The following is an 8,885-nucleotide window of genomic DNA, read 5'->3' as shown; positions in this document are numbered from 1 at the left end:
GGTATTTTAAGCATTCTTCACAGCCTACCCCAAAGTAGGCTCAAGGGTGGGATTTCAGACACCAGGATTATGTAATGTCAACCACTCACAGCCATACCTATAGCCAAACGCCCACAGTGGACGTGCCCGGTTAATCCATTCCGTACTTCACCATGGCTAAATGCCCACAGTGGACGTGCCCGGTTAATCTTTCTCCCACTTCACCGTGGCTCCATTGAATAAGACGCCTTTTATATCCATGTGTATGATGGTTAATCATGACTGTGAACTTAATTGGTTCTGGAATCAACTGAGAGACAAGCCTCTGGATGGGTTTAGTGGGCATTTCCAGGAAGAAGTACCTAGGGGGAGGAGACCCACCTAAAGAGGAGGTGGTACTTCTGGGCAGCAGCCCAGACAGAGGCTCCAGGGAAGAACAATGCTGTTTGCCTGCCTGTACTTCTTGTTGGTGTGTGTGTGTGTGCGCGCGGGGACTGTCACCATCGCGGCTGCACGGACATCATCTTGCACTGACATCAGACCCCAGCTTCTTGTGTCTTTCAGTGTAAATGGAACACCAGGGCCTCTCTGGGAAGCCTCCAGGCCTTCAGCATCGCATCGGGATCGCTGGGGTTTGGAGCTCGGTGGACTGACGGCTACCAGGGTCTCAGCCTTTCCGGTGTGCAGACGGCCCTGGCTGGATTGTCCAGCCCTTTGTAATCCATATTCATTCTGCCGGTTCTGTCCCTCCAGAGAACTCTGACCCACACAACGGGTCAGCTTTCTGTCACTGTGTCAAAACCCTGAGAAAATCAGCCTCTCCGGAAGAACGTCTTGCTCTGGCCTGTTTCAGAGGCCGTGGTCCATGGTAACTTGGTCCCGTTGTTTTGTGCTGTGGCAAGGCAGTTGGTCATGGTGGGGACATGTGGCAAAGCAAGCTGGACATCTCATGGCATGGGGAAGCCAAAGCACCTAAAAGAGACCGCGCCCCAAGACCCATCAAGAGCTGCGCACTCAGTGGCCCAACCCCTTCCGCTAGGCCCCTCCTCTTAAAGGGCCCACAACCTCCCAGTCATCCACAGACTGGGATTGAAGCTGATCTTGAGCCACTGTCCTTTTCAAAGACTGGGGACAAGGACCAGAAATTAAGAGCTGAGGGGCTGGAGGGGTGGCTCAGTGGTCCAGAGCACAGCCCTCTTCCCAGGTTCAGTTCCCAGCTCCTACATGGTAGCTTACAACCACCTGTAACTCCAGTTTCAGGGGAGCTGACGGTCTCTCGTGCCCTCCTTAGGCACTGCATGCATGTGGTATACAGACATACATGCAGGCAAAATACCCATACACACGAAACAATAAAACATGTGAAGAGTTGATTAAAATCTCTCAGTTTTTATAATATTGGTTCTCCTCCCATTCATCCCCAGATGCAATACAATCCCAATTAAAGCCCTACCAGGGAGTCTGTTTGTTGTTTGTTTGTTTTTCCAGAAAGGATTTCTCTGTGTACCCCTGGCTGTCCTGAAACTGGCTCTGTAGACCAGGCTGGCCTCGAACTCACAGAGATCCATGTGCCTCTGCCTCCTGAGTTCCGTGATTGAAGGCATGCACCATCACTGCCCAGCCCTACCAGGGTTTTTTAAACACAGAAAACACACAGGAATTAGAAGAGTAGAAATAAGCTGAGGGGGCTGAGGAGAGAGCTTACTGGGCAAAGTGCTTCCTGCAAGCAGAGGACTCGAACTTGATACCCAGAACTCACCTCAGAAATGAAAAGCTGAGCCAGGCGGCCATGGCACATGCCTTTAACCCCAGCAATCAGGAGGCAGAGGCAGGCGGATCTCTGTGAGTTCGAGGCCAGCCTGGTGTACAGAGTGAGTTCCAGGACAGGCACCAAAACTACACAGAGAAACCCTGTCTCATAAAACAAAACTAACTAACTAACTAACTACTAAATAAATAAATAAATAAAGAGCTGAACATAGTGGTACACACTTGTAATCCCCAGGAGGTGGAGGCATGTGTATTCCTGGGGCTCACTGCCAGGCAGTCTCACTAATCAGTGAGTTTCAGGCCAGTGGGAGGACCTGTCTCAAAAAGAAGGTGGACTGTGTCCTAAGGAATGTCCTCTGGCTTCCACAAGCATGCATACACAAAACTAAATGCACGTGTGTGGTGGTTTGAAAGAAAATGGCCCCCGAAAGGAGTGGCACTATTAGGAGGTGTGGCCTTGTTGGAGGAAGTGTGTCACTGTGGGGGTGGGCTTTGGGGTCTGTTTCTCAAGCTTCCCTCAGTGTGACAGTCAGTCGACTTCCTGCTGCCTTCTGATCAAGATGTAGCCAGTTCCATCTGTCTACATGCCACCAAGTCCCACCATGATGATAATGGACTGAATCTCTGTAAGCCAGCCTCAATTAAATGTTTTCATTTATAGGAGTTGTCAAAGTCACAGTGTCCCTTCACAGCAATAAGAACCTAAGACAACATGCATGTATATATACATATGTAACACACACCACATCACACACACACACATATACAGACACACACCACACATATACACACCACACATACACCACACACACCACCACACACAGACACACGTACACAGACACAGACACACCATATCACACACACATACATACACATACCTCATCTCACACACACACACACCACACACACACACATACACACACTTCATCACACATACACACAGACACACACATACACAGACACACACCACTCATACACACACCACACACACACAGAGACACACACACACGTACACAGACACAGACACACCATATCTCACACACACACACATACACAGACACACACATACACAGACACACACCACATCACACACACAAACACCACACACCACACACACACATACACATACCTCATCACACACACACACACACACACACACACACACACACATACACACATGCGTGCACAGGAGCAACACTTGTAAAGGAATGAAATTATAGGATCCGTCTCCCCTGGTTTCAAGATTCACTCTAAAGCTGCAGAAATCAAGACGGTGTGGGTTTTCAGCAAATAGACAGAAACCGACAGAAAGAACACTATTTGTTGTGATCTGACTAGGCAGTGTCCACCGTGAGCACTCGGTCTCCGGCTGAGGAGGACTCCAGCCTTTTTGAGAGGTCAAGAAACTATTTAGAGGTGGAGTCTGGCTGACGGAAAGAAAATGAGTTACAGCTCAGTCCACTCTGTCTAGACTTCTCTGATTCCTGCCCCACCATATGTAAAGAGTCTTAGCCACAATTGTCAACCACTATCAACTCTACCATGCTCTCCTGACATGATGGGTCACAACCTCTCAGACATGAGCTAGGACACGTCCTTCCTTCTTCAGGTCTCTTCTGTCAGGTGTTTCATTCAGCACAGCGATGGACGCAGATAACCTGAGGATCGATAACTGGTAGAGATGGAAGCGATTCAGTGAGGGTCATTGTTTTTCCTCGACCAACTGTGCTACAGCGATTACCATCTGTGCACACAGAAGTGAGTGTGCACCTCCACACCTACTTTGCCCTGGTTGTTGTCAGTTTCTGGGACAACAGAGAAGACAAGAATAAGTCAAGGAAGGAAGGGTTGGTTTCAGACCGCAGTCGGAGGGTTCACCACGGTAGCAGGAACGTGAGGTAGTTGTTCAAACACAGGGCGTCTGCAGTCAGAAGACAGAAAGAGGTGAATTGGGGGACATCAGGTCATGGAATAGTGCCCCCCACATTCAGGGCATGTTTCCCTCTCTAGGTAATATTCTCTAGAAATACTCTCATGGACACACCCGAAAGCGTACCTCACTAAAGTTCTATGGGGTTGTTAATCCAATCAAACTGACAATCAAGATTAGTTGTCCTGAGATCTCCACACTCCTGGTGCCTTTTGTCTATTGTTTATTTCTTGTTGCTATGATATGACAAGAAATAATCTAAGAGAGAAAATGTCCATTTTGACTCATGGTTTGGGATAACACAGCCCCTTATGATGGGGAATACAGTCCCTTATGATGGGAACACAGTCCCTTATGATGAGGAACACAGTCCCTTATGATGGGGAATACAGTCCCTTATGGTGGGAACACAGTCCCTTATGATGGGAACACGGTCCCTTATGATGGGAATACAGTCCCTTATGGTGGGAACACAGTCCCTTATGATGGGAACACGGTCCCTTATGATGGGGAATACAGTCCCTTATGGTGGGAACACAGTCCCTTATGATGGGAACACGGTCCCTTATGATGGGTTATACAGTCCCTTATGATGGGAACACAGTCCCTTATGATGGGGAATACAGTCCCTTATGATGGGAATACAGTCCCTTATGATGAGGAACACAGTCCCTTATGATGGGAACACGGTCCCTTATGATGGGTTATACAGTCCCTTATGATGGGAACACAGTCCCTTATGATGGGGAATACAGTCCCTTATGATGAGGAACACAGTCCCTTATGATGGGGAATACAGTCCCTTATGATGGGAACACAGTCCCTTATGATGGGGAATACAGTCCCTTATGATGAGGAACACAGTCCCTTATGATGGGAACACGGTCCCTTATGATGGGTTATACAGTCCCTTATGATGGGAACACAGTCCCTTATGATGGGGAATACAGTCCCTTATGATGAGGAACACAGTCCCTTATGATGGGGAATACAGTCCCTTATGGTGGGAACACAGTCCCTTATGATGGGAACACAGTCCCTTATGATGGGAACACAGTCCCTTATGATGAGGAACACAGTCCCTTATGATGGGAATACAGTCCCTTATGATGGGGAACACAGTCCCTTATGATGGGAACACAGTCCCTTATGATGAGGAACACAGTCCCTTATGATGGGGAATACAGTCCCTTATGGTGGGAACACAGTCCCTTATGATGGGAACACAGTCCCTTATGATGGAAACACAGTCCCTTATGATGAGGAACACAGTCCCTTATGATGGGAATACAGTCCCTTATGATGGGGAACACAGTCCCTTATGATGGGGAATACAGTCCCTTATGATGGGGAATACAGTCCCTTATGATGGGGAATACAGTCCCTTATGATGGGAACACAGTCCCTTATGATGGGAACACAGTCCCTTATGATGGGGAACACAGTCCCTTATGATGGGGAATACAGTCACTTATGATGGGAACACAGTCCCTTATGATGGGGAACACAGTCCCTTATGATAGGGAATACAGTCCCTTATGATGGGAACACAGTCCCTTATGATGGGAACACAGTCCCTTATGATGGGAACACAGTCCCTTATGATGGGAACACAGTCCCTTATGATGGGGAATACAGTCCCTTATGATGGGGAATACAGTCCCTTATGATGGGGAATATAGTCCCTTATGATGGGAACACAGTCCCTTATGATGGGAACACAGTCCCTTATGATGGGAACACAGTCCCTTATGATGGGGAATACAGTCCCTTATGATGGGGAATACAGTCCCTTATGATGGGGAAGGCGTGATAGCACATTTTTTTTGATAGTGGGAACATTCAGATGGAACTCCATCTCTTCACATCTTATAAGAACACAAAACAGACAGACAATGTGGGGAGGCTGTAAACCTCAAGGCCCAGCCCAGGCCCCACTTCCTTTAGCAAGGCTTCACCTCCTCAAGGTTCCACAACCTCCCAAAGTATCAGCAGCAGCTGGGACCAAGTGTTCAAACACATGATCCTACGGGGGACAGGTATTTCATGTTCAAACACAACATATTTTATACCAAACAACCGTCTAAGGAACCACGGACCAGTGGTCACAGGTCTATAGTTAACAATAATACAATAGACATTCCAAAAGGGGAGGAAGAGAGCTTTTCAGAAGTTCTCCCAGTCACTGTCTTCTGGACACGACATGGCCATTGTAGTCACGAGCTCACGTGGCTGCGGAGACCTGCACAAGACCTGCAAAAGAGCAAGCCAACAAGATCAGTCAGCATTCCATCAGGCAGAGCCTAAGGGACTCAGTACATTTGAAAATGGGGGAAGGCAAAAGAGGGACATGTCGGCGTGCCTAGGGGAACCGGCAGAGGAGAGCTGGAGTCGATATGATCAAGACACATTGTCTACATGTACAAAATTGCCAAAGAATAAATAAAAGATATTCTATTTTCAAAAGTTCTCACACAGAAATGAATACTCAAGAGAATGGATCTTCTAGCTACTGTAGTACCCTGCTCTGCATTACACGGTGTATCCAATTTCAAAACATCATCCCAGACATGACATGTGAACAATTTACTGTGTTGAGTATAAAGGAAAAGGCGCAAAGCTACACAGAGAAACCCTGTCTCGAAAAACCAAAAAAAAAAAGTTTAAAAACAGATTATAGATGTAAATATAAAAGCTAAGCTCGTAAGTCATTTAGAAGAAACAAAAATTTCTCAGCTATAAGACAAAGGCATGCTATATGAGGAAAAGAGGTTTGTAAACTAGATTCCACCAAAATGAAAATTCCTAGGCTAGGGAGATGGCTAAGTGGATAGTGTTTGCCATAAAAGAATAAGGATCCAAGTTTGAATTGCCAGAACCTATGTAAAAACAGCTTGTGGTAACACACATCTGTGACCTCAACCCCCCTACAATGAGACTGGAGGGAGAATTAGGAGAATACCCAGAATCTTGTAGGCCAGCCAGCCTGGTGTATGAAGTTGTCAACAGCAAGAAGTTCCACTTCAAATCAAGGTGGGAGGTAAAGGCTGATACCCAGGGTTGTCCTTTGACTTCCAAACATACCATTGGCACACATGTGTTTCAGTACAGGCATATACACACAGAGATTACACAGAGACAGACAGACGGACAGAGACAGAAAGATCACACACATATGGGGGTATTAGGGGAGAAAAGAAAAAAGAAAATGAAAGTTCTTAATGGCCATGGTGGCACATAGCTGTAATCTTAACAATTGGGAAGCAGAAGCAGGAGGATTTCAAGATTCAAGGCTAGCCTGAGCTACATATAATGAGAGCTTGTCCCAGAAAAAAATAAATGATGATGAATGAATAATAAATAAATGATTAAAAATTAAATTGAAAACCTTTTGCTCTTCAGAAAACTCTAAGACTTAGAATCCTGAAAAAAAATAAAATAAAATAAAAACAGTGAGTGAGGCTGGCATCTTAGTCAGGGTTTCTATTGCTGTGAAGAAACACCATGGCCATGGTAACTCTTATAAGGAAAACATTTAACTGGGGTGGTTCTCTTACAAGTTCAGAGGTTCAGTCCCTTATCATCATGGTGTGACATGGTGGCTTGTAGACAGACATGGGGCTGAAAAATAGCACAAACACAACGAATACACACATACATAAATGTGTGTATATTTTTCTAAAAGAGAGAAAGTGTACCCCTGACGATCTGGCTCTCAGCTTGGGGATATCCCCCAAATCCCCAAGACAGTCCAGAGGCCTTCATTGGGAAGTATAAGAGACACACACAGTGGACCTGCCCTTTCTCTGGGCTTGTTGGTTTTCGAAGCCAAGAAATGGGGAAAGGAAAAGAACAAGAAAGGAGAGCAAGAGAAAGGAGGGAAGAGGAGGAAGGAGGGGCGGCGGTGGAGGAAGGGAAGGTCAGAAGAAAGGAGACAGCACCAGGAAGACCTAATCAAGCATGGAAAAGACACAGCAGGTCCTTGTCATGGGAAGGACAGAAATGGATATAGAGCCTTGGAACTGGGCGGGCCAGGTGAGGTCATTTCAAATGCCAGTCAACTCAGTGTGATGGTGAGTGCAGTGGAGATCAACTCTGGTGCTAAAGTTATACATTTAAAATGGGGGAGGGGCTCACATTCAGTAGGAAAGAGGACTGCTATCGATTAGCAATGTCTGCCATGGGTGAGCACTGAGGAGTGGAGGTGAGCATGCTGTCTGTCCCCTGAGTTGCACCAGGAACGGAGCTCCTGTAAGACTGTAAGACCCTGTGCAGTTTATGAACAAACAGCTCTCCTGTCCCTGGGTGATGACATCTGTTTGCTTGGTTCAAGAATTGCTATTAAAATGACATTTCCATTAGTAGAGTCAATTTAGTTATCTTTACATCGGGAACAATGAAGACTTCTGGCCTTACAGGGTACCTCATCTGTCACATGTAAATGTGAATGGCTCAGAACACTTAGCCCTCTGAGTGTGTTGGAGGGGTTCAGCTCAGAGCAAAGGATTTAGAAATGCTGCAGAGGGGTGCCAGGGATGGTCAGTCTAACAGGTTTTGACAAAGGTCAGAAGTGTGGGTCAGCTGCTTCAGCAAGGTAACATCCCCAGAGAGCTTAGAATGAGTACATGTGTTTAGAGCACAGGACCCTGCAGACAGCTCCCGTTCAACTAACTCACCAGCTTCTGAGTTAGACAGACACCAAAGCTGGGAGTGCCACAGTCTAGTCCTGAAGGAGTGTCCCTAAAGAGGTCTAATGAAAGGGGGCATCTCACCTGCTCGTCATGTCTGGTCCCACATCTCTGTGTGCCGTCTATAAAAGTACCTAGAGCCAAAGAGATGACTTGATTGGTAAAGCAGATCTGAGGTTCTGAATTCAATCCCCCAGGACCCATGTAAAAAAGCCATGTGTAGGCCGGAGCCGTAGCTCAGGGGTAGGGCCCTTGCTTAGCATGTGTAAGGTGCTGAACTCAATTCCAACCACCTAAAACAAAACAAAACAAAAAACAGGCATAGTGGCACATGGTTATAATCTTAGGCCCTAGGAGGCAGAGATGGACAGATCCCTAAGACTCACTGGACAACCAGTCTAGGCAAGTTGACAAGTTTCAGGCCTATGAGAGAGACTATCTCAAAAAAATAAAATAAAATAAAATAAAAAACCCAGGTTGGATAGCACCTGAAGCGAACTATAAAAATATAAAATATA

At 46.4% G+C, this 8,885-nt stretch overlaps 1 long non-coding RNA gene across 1 annotated transcript; it reads right to left on the bottom strand.

Moving 5' to 3' along the window:
* Positions 1 to 5,721: 5,721 nt before the first annotated feature.
* On the bottom strand, positions 5,722 to 8,503 carry LOC131925627 (uncharacterized). Its single transcript, XR_009383311.1, has 2 exons — positions 8,452 to 8,503; positions 5,722 to 5,932 (listed from the first exon to the last, which is right to left on the bottom strand). It is a non-coding gene; the product is annotated as an uncharacterized LOC131925627 (long non-coding RNA).
* Positions 8,504 to 8,885: the final 382 nt, after the last annotated feature.

This window comes from Peromyscus eremicus, chromosome 15, assembly GCF_949786415.1.
Source record: "Peromyscus eremicus chromosome 15, PerEre_H2_v1, whole genome shotgun sequence".
Taxonomy (NCBI): Eukaryota; Metazoa; Chordata; class Mammalia; order Rodentia; family Cricetidae; genus Peromyscus; species Peromyscus eremicus.
The sequence above is the reverse complement of the archived record's forward strand: the minus strand, read 5'-3'. Positions and strand labels throughout refer to the sequence as shown.